The sequence below is a fragment of the Lipotes vexillifer genome, unplaced genomic scaffold, assembly GCF_000442215.2.
Source record: "Lipotes vexillifer unplaced genomic scaffold, Lipotes_vexillifer_v1.1 scaffold823, whole genome shotgun sequence".
NCBI classification, from domain to species: domain Eukaryota; kingdom Metazoa; phylum Chordata; class Mammalia; order Artiodactyla; family Lipotidae; genus Lipotes; species Lipotes vexillifer.
Window position 1 is genome coordinate 479,155 of NW_006772547.1, and position 8,494 is coordinate 487,648.

The 8,494-nt window shown below is 42.5% G+C and overlaps 1 protein-coding gene across 3 annotated transcripts in view; it reads left to right on the forward strand.

Moving 5' to 3' along the window:
* The first annotated feature begins 223 nt into the window (after window positions 1-223).
* The window catches only part of ZNF148 (zinc finger protein 148), a 132,786-nt gene continuing 124,515 nt past the window's right edge, over window positions 224-8,494 (forward strand). The window contains exon 1 of one of the 3 annotated variants that reach the window (XM_007447601.1): window positions 224-473. The gene's annotated coding sequence lies outside the window, so the exon portion shown is untranslated. The remainder of the gene's footprint in view (window positions 474-8,494) is intronic. The other 2 variants (XM_007447600.1, XM_007447602.1) reach the window with 2 other exon arrangements.

Sequence of the window (8,494 nt, forward strand, 5' to 3'; positions counted from 1 at the left end):
CAGTTCTGGTCTTTTTCAAATTGCTTTCCTCCCAGGCCCAGCCCGAAGGGACCCCGCGGCTCAGGGCCAGCTTCCCCGGCCACACTGGGCTGGTGACACGCAGGCGCCGGAATCGAAGCCACGCTGGGTCTTCCCAGCCTGGTCGCTGGCCCAGGGAGAGTCGGCGCCGCCGAGCGCTTCCCCTTGTGCGGGGCTTCCCACAATGCACCGCGCCGGCAGTGGCGGCGACCGCGGCGGCGCTCTAGCCGCGGCATGTCTGCGTCTCTACTGCTCTGGGAGGAGGAAGAGAAGGAGGAAGAGGAGGAGGAGGAGGGGGAGGAAGAGGAGAAAGGCGCAGGGGTGGGAGCTGTTGCCGAAGCTGCCACAGCAAAAGTTCTCCCCCCTCCCCCCTTCCCCTCCTCTTAAGGCCCCTAGAAAGGTTGAAGCTGCCGCCGCCTGCAGTCGGTGACCGCGCGACTCGGCACCCGCCCGCGGTAAAGCGCTCGGCCTGGCAGGCCCGGGCCCGGGGGAGGGAGGGGGAGGGGGCGGCGCGCGGGGGGAGCGCGCGGCGGTAACGGCCTGTCCCGGGGGGAGCGGGCCGTGGCGAGGCCGAGGGGGGCCAGGGGACCGGACGAGGCCGAGGCCGAGGGAAACGCAGGGGACCGGCCGAGGCCGAGGCCGAGGGAAACGCAGGAGCTGGCTGGGGGACGGGAGGAAGCAGGGCGCGGATGGTGGGTTGGGGGGTTGAGAAAGGATAATGACGGGGGTGGCTGAAGCGAGAAGGCGGCCTCCGAGGCCTGAGGGGGGTTTCAGAGGTAGGGAAGGAGGTGGGATGGTTGCACAGGGTGGCCAGAGGGTGTTGGGTGTGGGTGTGAAAAGCTTAGGAAGACACCAGGTCTCTGATCACCGTGCCTGGTGCAGTGCTTTATGCACCGCAGGCCTCAGTCACTGTTGCTGCCTGAATGTGTTCTTTGGGAGAAGGGAAGGGCAGGGGTTGGAGAAAAGAGAATCCTTGCAGGAAACGTAGTGGGAGCGTGCACTAGGAGAGAGGCCGGAGGGAAAGATGCCGGGTAGGTGGAGGAATGCAGGGGGTGGCTGTGGAGGAGTCTTGAGGATTCTGGGGGGGTGTTCATTGTGCAGATACATTAGGTATTTCGTTGTGGAAAGAACTGAAGCGTTTCTAAGCAAAGAAAAGAAGGGATATAAAGAGTTTCCCTGAATAGAAAGGGTAGGTTTGAAGCAAGAGGGAGTGCTAAATACTGGAGAATATGAAGAGAATGCATGATAGAATAGACAGATGTAGCAGAATTAATAAGTGTTGGCCCAAGGACTAAAGAGTTATTCCAGATGGGCCAGGATGGCCTAGTTCCGAACCTGTTTGGGCTCTTCTGTAGATGACATTCGGTAAGTGCGGGTACCGGCAGTGGTTGGGGTCACTGAGAATTAGACCTTAGGCTGTCGTTTGGTCTGAGACATTTTAGACCTGCACGAGTGAATATGAGAATCTCTGAAGCAGACCTTAAGAAAATGCCTGGCCTACAGGGATTCTCTAGGCCATGGAGTTTAGATTTTAGCAATTTTGAAATATTATCACTTACCAGAGGCTGGGTGAACTCTATGCTGGCAGATGCTGGAATGGAAATTACTTGACTTGGCCGTTTTCTTCACTGCCCAGCTTATCTGGTCCAAGAGAACTGTTGCCATATTATGCAGCTTGGGTTGCAGTACACAGGGTTATAATTAATGGTGGGGAGAATCCATGCTTGGTGGCCCTTCTTTGGAGACTCGATTTGTAGCTCAGGTTAGTCTAACTGACTGAATTGGTTCCATAACCCTGGGGCTGGTGGGAGATCTTTTGCCATTCGCTGTTCCTGAATGGATACTCTCACTGAGGCATGGTGGTATTGAAGAAAATACATCAGCCTACAAAGTGTGGGCCTGCAGAATGGAGGATTAAGATATCTGTTTTGGTCTTAAGTTGCAAGGAGGTCAGGACTGGTTGTTTTGAGGTCTAGGAGAACCTGAAGAGACTGGATGATTCTAGAGCCAGGTTGGAGGGAGTACTAGCATTTTCCTATCAGGAAATGTACCCAGGCTGTTGGATTTGCTGAGCTCACGCCAGACTGGATTTTGAAGAGGGAACTCTGGGCTAGAACCATACCCTTAAAATGTATCTGAAAATTAGTCACCTTTTATATTATTAAGAAAGACTATATACACATTACGTTGTTATGTTAATTAATTAAACTGAAGAGAGGGTAGTATGATAAACCCTTTTATGGATATAAAGGGTGGAGGGATTAAAGGCGAAGACAGAAATTTGGGGGAGAGATGGGAAAATTCAGTCATTCATTCTTTCAGCAAATAACTCTAAAGGAGAATAATTTAGCATTTGAGTAGATAGGGGCTTTTATTAAAATTTTTTTATAGAAATAATCCAGGATTATTTTTAAAAGATTTGGAAAACTTTCCATGTCAGTACATTTGGAGTTATTCGTTCTTTTTAAGGGCTTCAATATATTACATAGTAGCATGTACCCATTTTTATTGTCATCATAGTATGAAGAGGTCTGTTTTCCTCCCCCTCTTTGGCACTGTATATTATCAGTTCTTTTAATTTTTGTAAGTTTAATGGATTTAAATAAAGTATATCATTATTTTTCTCTCCTTTAAATTATATGAAATGATACATGTACATAATTTAAAAAATTGTCCTGAGGGAGCTTATAATGAAAAGCAATAACCCCTGTCTCACCTGTCCATTGCAGTCCCACTTTCCAGAGACTACTTTTAATCATTAATTTTTATAATTCTTATCATGCTTTTCTCTAGGTCTCCAAGTAATATGCATGTACTCTTATTTCTTGATTGATCAAAATGATGTTAAAAAAGGAGTCAAGGGACTTCTTACTATGAGTGGAAAGGATTTGTGTCACTGTCATTATACCTTTTCTCCTTTTCAAACTTTGATAGTTACTATTTTAGCTTTTTAATTTGATGTCTTTATATCTTTAATATTCTTAAAGAAAAACATTTAAAATTAGAGTGGAAAAACTGGGTGATATGGTTAAGGGAAGTTTGATGGATGGACCTTTAGGAAAGACTAGGTTGTAGGAAATAGCATCTTTGCAGCATCAGTGTTGCTGGTTAGAGATGAGGAGAAGTTGCTTGGCAGTGATAGTTGTTCATCTTGGAAGTAGTTACCAGGTCAACTGTGCAGAATTCTTTGACAGTCTTCAGGAGAGTTTTAGTGTGGGGAATCTGGGAATGGATTAAAATGATCCTTGATTGTTCTTTCCAGGCTTCTGTGGCAATTCTTATGTTTAGGAAGGAATGGATTGGTATGAATATGTGTTTCTTCTTTGTGGAGGAGAGAGGGAGGGATGGGGAAATTTGATAAGAGGGAGAGGAGGATGAGGGACAGGGTATGATGGAGATGGTGATAATTTTGTGGGAGGCTGAAGAAAAGGTAAAGTATTCTGAGGACATTTGGATATAGTTGACTGTGAAGGAGATTTTTACAGTGGTGAGACAGATTTGTGGCAGTCTTTAAGGAAATTAGCATATTTAAGTCACTAATAAGTTGGGAATATGGTGGAAAGGAGCATGCTGCTCGTGTATTATGATAGATTCATAAAATATTGGTTTTTGAAATTTGATATGAGGTACAACATCCCTGAATCAGGGTGACAGATATTGGGAGTATAGAAAGAAAGGTGTTGCTCCTCTTTTCAAGAGTCTTGTTTAAGTAACCCCACCTCTTGAGAATCTTCCTTACTTTGAATAAGAACAGCATTCACATGTTGATTGTATAGTGCTAAATCTTATATTAGTTTATGAGAATTATTTATCTTTGTTTTACAAATGGTAGCTAGATTGTAACCTGCTCTAGAGCTGAGACTTTCTTTAATCTCTGGGGAAACTCACAACAGCTTGTTTTTTTCCCCAATTAATTAATTAATTAATTTTTGGCTGTGTTGGGTCTTTGTTGCTGCGTGTGGGCTTTCTGTAGTTGTGGCGAGTGGGGGCTACTCTTCCTTGTGCTCAGCTTCTCTCATTGTGATGGCTCCTCTTGTTGCGGAGTGTGGGCTCTAGGCTCATGGGCTTCAGTAGTTGTGGCACATGGGCTCAGTAGTTGTGGTGCATGGGCTTAGTTGCTCCGTGGCACGTGGGATCTTCCTGGGCCAGGGATTGAACCCGTGTCCCCTGCATTGGCAGGCGGATTCTTAACCACTGCGCCACCGGGGAAGTCCCAGCTTGATTCTTAAGTGCTTAGTAAGTACTTGTTGAATGCTTGATAGAAAGTAGTGTTCACCATTACTGATGGTAGTGGGACTGTGTGAAATTGCTGAGCACTATGGAGGTATTGCAGACAAAATTGTGTGTGTGTGTGTGTGTGTGTGTGTGTGTGTGTAGGTAGGTATTTGAGATAGTGAAGGACAAAGGGATATCTGACTGGGGAAGGCCTTTAGATATAAGGGAAGGCAGAATGGATTAGAATGGAACTGGAACTATCCTGCAGAAACACCTAATGGGTGGGACCAAAGGTTCTCTTCTAATCTGAGGCTAGTTTAATCTGAGTAAATCTGGTCTGGAGCTGGGGGCTGGTTTAATTTGGTTTTTCTTACCTTAGGCCTAAATGACTGTTTAGAGATCTTTAGCTGTTTTAAGAATTTGTCTGATTTAATTTGTTTTTAGGATAATAAAAAAGTGTTAGATGAAGTTTCTTCCCTCAAGGAACTTATGGTATTTTTATTCTTTTAGGGAGAGAAAGACATTTGTGAAGTAATTCTATAACAGTGTAAGATTTCAGAAAATTGATTTTTTTCTTTTTTCCTGCAGTTCCCTGGCTCTTCCACAGTCTGTGTTTTCCCACAATTCTCCATTCTTTCCTAAAATTCCCTGTCCCTTCCACTATTCTTTTTCCTCCCAGAATCTGCATCTCTCTTACAATTCCGCATGTATCCCAAAATTCCCTTTCTTGCCACTCTATCACAGTTACCCCTTCTTTCACAAAATTACCCCTTCTTTTACAAAATTACGCATTCTTTCTCCAAATTCCCTATTATATTCCACAGTTCTTTCCCTCCCACAATTGTTTCTCTCCCACATTCCTCCCATCTCTCCCACATTCCTCCCATTTCTCCCACAATCCTCCATTCTCTCCCACAATCCTCAGTTCTTTCAGAAAATTGATTTTTTAAAACAAGTATCAAAAGTATACAGTACCTTCAAATGAGGATTTTTGTATTTTGGTAGTCACTTTCAGTACTAGTGTTCAAAACATTTTTAGAACACCTTTTCTGATTTATTGTCTAGCACATTATATACAGTTTACTTATATATTGAGTACCTATTGTGTGCTCTTGAGGGGAGGGAGTCTATAAAGGTGAGTAAAACATGGTCCCTATTCTCTAGGAGTTCATAATCCCTCTAGGATGGCACAGTTACAAGTAATGCAAGGCATAATGTTATTCTGAATGGTCTCATTGGTGACGAATCTTTTTAGTTTGAAATATTTGATTTTTAGAAATGTTGAAGATCTGTCAGTATCAAGTAACGTGAATAAAGAATAGTTTTGGTTTAAATTTAGTTAGTCACAGAAATGGGGATGATTTTTTTTTTTAATTAATTAATTATTTATTTATTTTTGGCTGCGTTGGGTCTTCGTTGCTGCGTGCAGGCTTTCTCTAGTTGTGGCGAGCGGGGGCTGCTCTTCGTCCGGTGTGCAGGCTTCTCATTGCGGTGGCTTCTCTTATTGCAGAGCACTGGCTCTAGGTGCGCGGGCTTCAGTAGTTGTGGCTCACGGGCTCTAGAGTGCAGGCTCAGTAGTTGTGGCACACGGGCTCTAGAGCCCAGGCTCAGTAGTTGTGGCACGCGGGCTTAGTTGCTCTGCGGCACGTGGGATCTTCCCGGACCAGGGCTCGAACCCATGTCCTCTGCATTGGCAGGCGGATTCTCAACCACTGTGCCACCAGGGAAGCCCGGGATTGTTTTCTTGATTGACTTATTAACTAACTTTGGAAAGTACTCCCAAAGAGGAATTTGGAAATATTTTGAACAGTGGCAATAGCTTCACATGTAGTTAGTTAGGTACTAGATGAATTTTGGTTAAATGCATCAGATGGTTGGATAGATGGAGTGAATAAATAAGTGGTAGCCTCCCAAGGTAACTATTTTAAAGAGGACCGCACTGATTTTAATATGTAAATAAATTCTGGTTCTGTTAACAGTTCATTACTGTGAACAAGGTAGTTTATGATTAAGTTCCCACATGAGTTTTACAGACGGTAAGTGCTATAGGAGTTCAGAGAATGGAGAAATGAGTATTGGCTAAGGTTTGGGGAAAGGATTTAAGTGTACCGTACTTTAGCTGGATATTTGAAAGGATTTCTTAGGGATCTCAGGAGAGGAACTAAATTGCTCCAAATTTCTCTTGCAGCCCTAGAATGAACCTAGAGTCTGGATCTATTTTTGTCTGAAGGCTTTCTGCCTATTTCATTTTAGCTACTCCTACTGGTTGGTTCCTTTTCAAATTCACCTTTGCTGGGTAGATTTTGAGCCCCCTGAAACAACTGGTGGGGGGGGGCAGCTGTATTTCCATCTATGTCTAGTATAACTTGTGGTTTTTCCTTTTTTGAGCCTGTACCCCACAAATGACTTGGTCTCTGTGAGTGAAGAGTATGAGTCAACTCGGCTCTGTTTCCTGCATGCTTTTCTCAAAGTTGCTTTCTGAATTACAGGATAGAATAGACAAGAGAATTGAGGACATGTGTCCAGTAGACACATGCTTGTTGAATAAATAAATGAATGAATGAAAAAGTATCTGAGGTAATTTATCTAAATTATCTATATGTTTTGTTTGTTTCAGTTTATTTATTCATAACCTGCCTTTTTCTACAAAGGGTTTAATGGGGCTGACAAAAATATGTATACCATAAATGAATTGAAATAACTGAAGTGTAGTTGAAGAGAAAATGAAAGAAATATCTGTTTAAAGAGTATAAGACCTATCATTATGGATGCTAGAGAGCTAAGAATAAAGTGGAAGATAAGCATTGGAGAAGGAAAGGTGTTATTTGATGTAAAGTATGATTCTGAAAGAAGAAAAAGGTTATTGATATATGACAGGTTATGGTTAGAGGAAAGCAAGGGAAGATTGAAGGTAGAGGATTATTGGAAATGGCTAATTTTGGGAGGAAGATGGTAAAGACTGTTTGAAGGATGAGAGTTTCAGAAGTTTGGAATGTAGTGGAAATTATTTATGATGTTGATTTATAACTGAGGTTTTTTAGTCAACAGGTAATGCACATTTGTTATATGCAAAAGCACTGTTAGATGCAATCAGAGATACATTCTTTGGGATTTATATTCTAATAGAGGGGCTGGACTTGAGCACAAATAACCACAGTATGATCACAGATGTATTATGAGAAAAATAATGTTACTTAAGTTAAAAGGTGGGAAAAAACATTTGATTAGGGGAAAACCTGGGACTGCATTTAGTAGCTTGGAAGTGGCATTTTAGCCAGTCTTTGAAGGGATGGACAGGATTCTGACTGGCAGAAATTATTAGAAAGCATTCCAACCCAAGGGATTAGCAAAAGCAAAAGCATGGAGGCGAGAAGCCAAGGAGATGTGAGGAATAGTGAGTTGGTTTTAATTGTTTTTCTTTTTTGGTTTAAAATTTTTTTACTATGATCCACAGTAAGGAAAACATGTCATTTCTTCACCTAACGTAGGCATGTATGAATGTTTGTGTATATGTATAAAACAAAAGGTTTCAATAACAATAACTGTCCTTACCATGCTGGATGCACTCTATGTTTTCTATTATTCTCTTTGGCTAAAAAGAAAAAAAGAAAAGATGGCTGTCACTCATTAAACTGATTTCACGATGAACTAAATAATTGATCATAACCTGTAGTTTGGAACACAGAGTTCATGAATAAGGCATACTTTGGTATAAGGTAGGAAGGCTCAGTTGGGGTTGGGTTGAAAATGGATGGCCTTGAAAGCTAAGCTGAGTAGTTTGTATTTGATGTGACATAGTGTTGTGCTTGGTAAGTAAACAAGCTGGGTTTTAGTTTTGTCCCTTCTGTTTACCTCCACTATGATTATGGAGAGAATGACTTCGTTCCTGAGCCTCAGTTTTCTCATCAGGAAATTGATAATCATTATACCTTCTGGCAAGGGTTGCTGTGAGGATTAAAATATGTTAGTCTAGGTTTTAAAGCACGCATAGAGCTACTGAACTTTTTTTGAGTAGAGAATTGAATCAAGGACTGTATATTAGATACCTTAATCTGACGATAGCTGTACCATACAGGATAGATTGCGGGCAGTGTGGTGGTAGAGTATTTGCAGGTGAGAAGCCCAGTTAGGAGGCTACAGGAGAAACTGAGAAGGGCTTGAATTAGTTTGTTAGCAGGAGGATTAGAAATGAGGGGGTGGGATGTGACTGGACGGAGAGAAGAGGGGAAGATGACTAGAAAATTAGAGTTGGGGAAAGAGT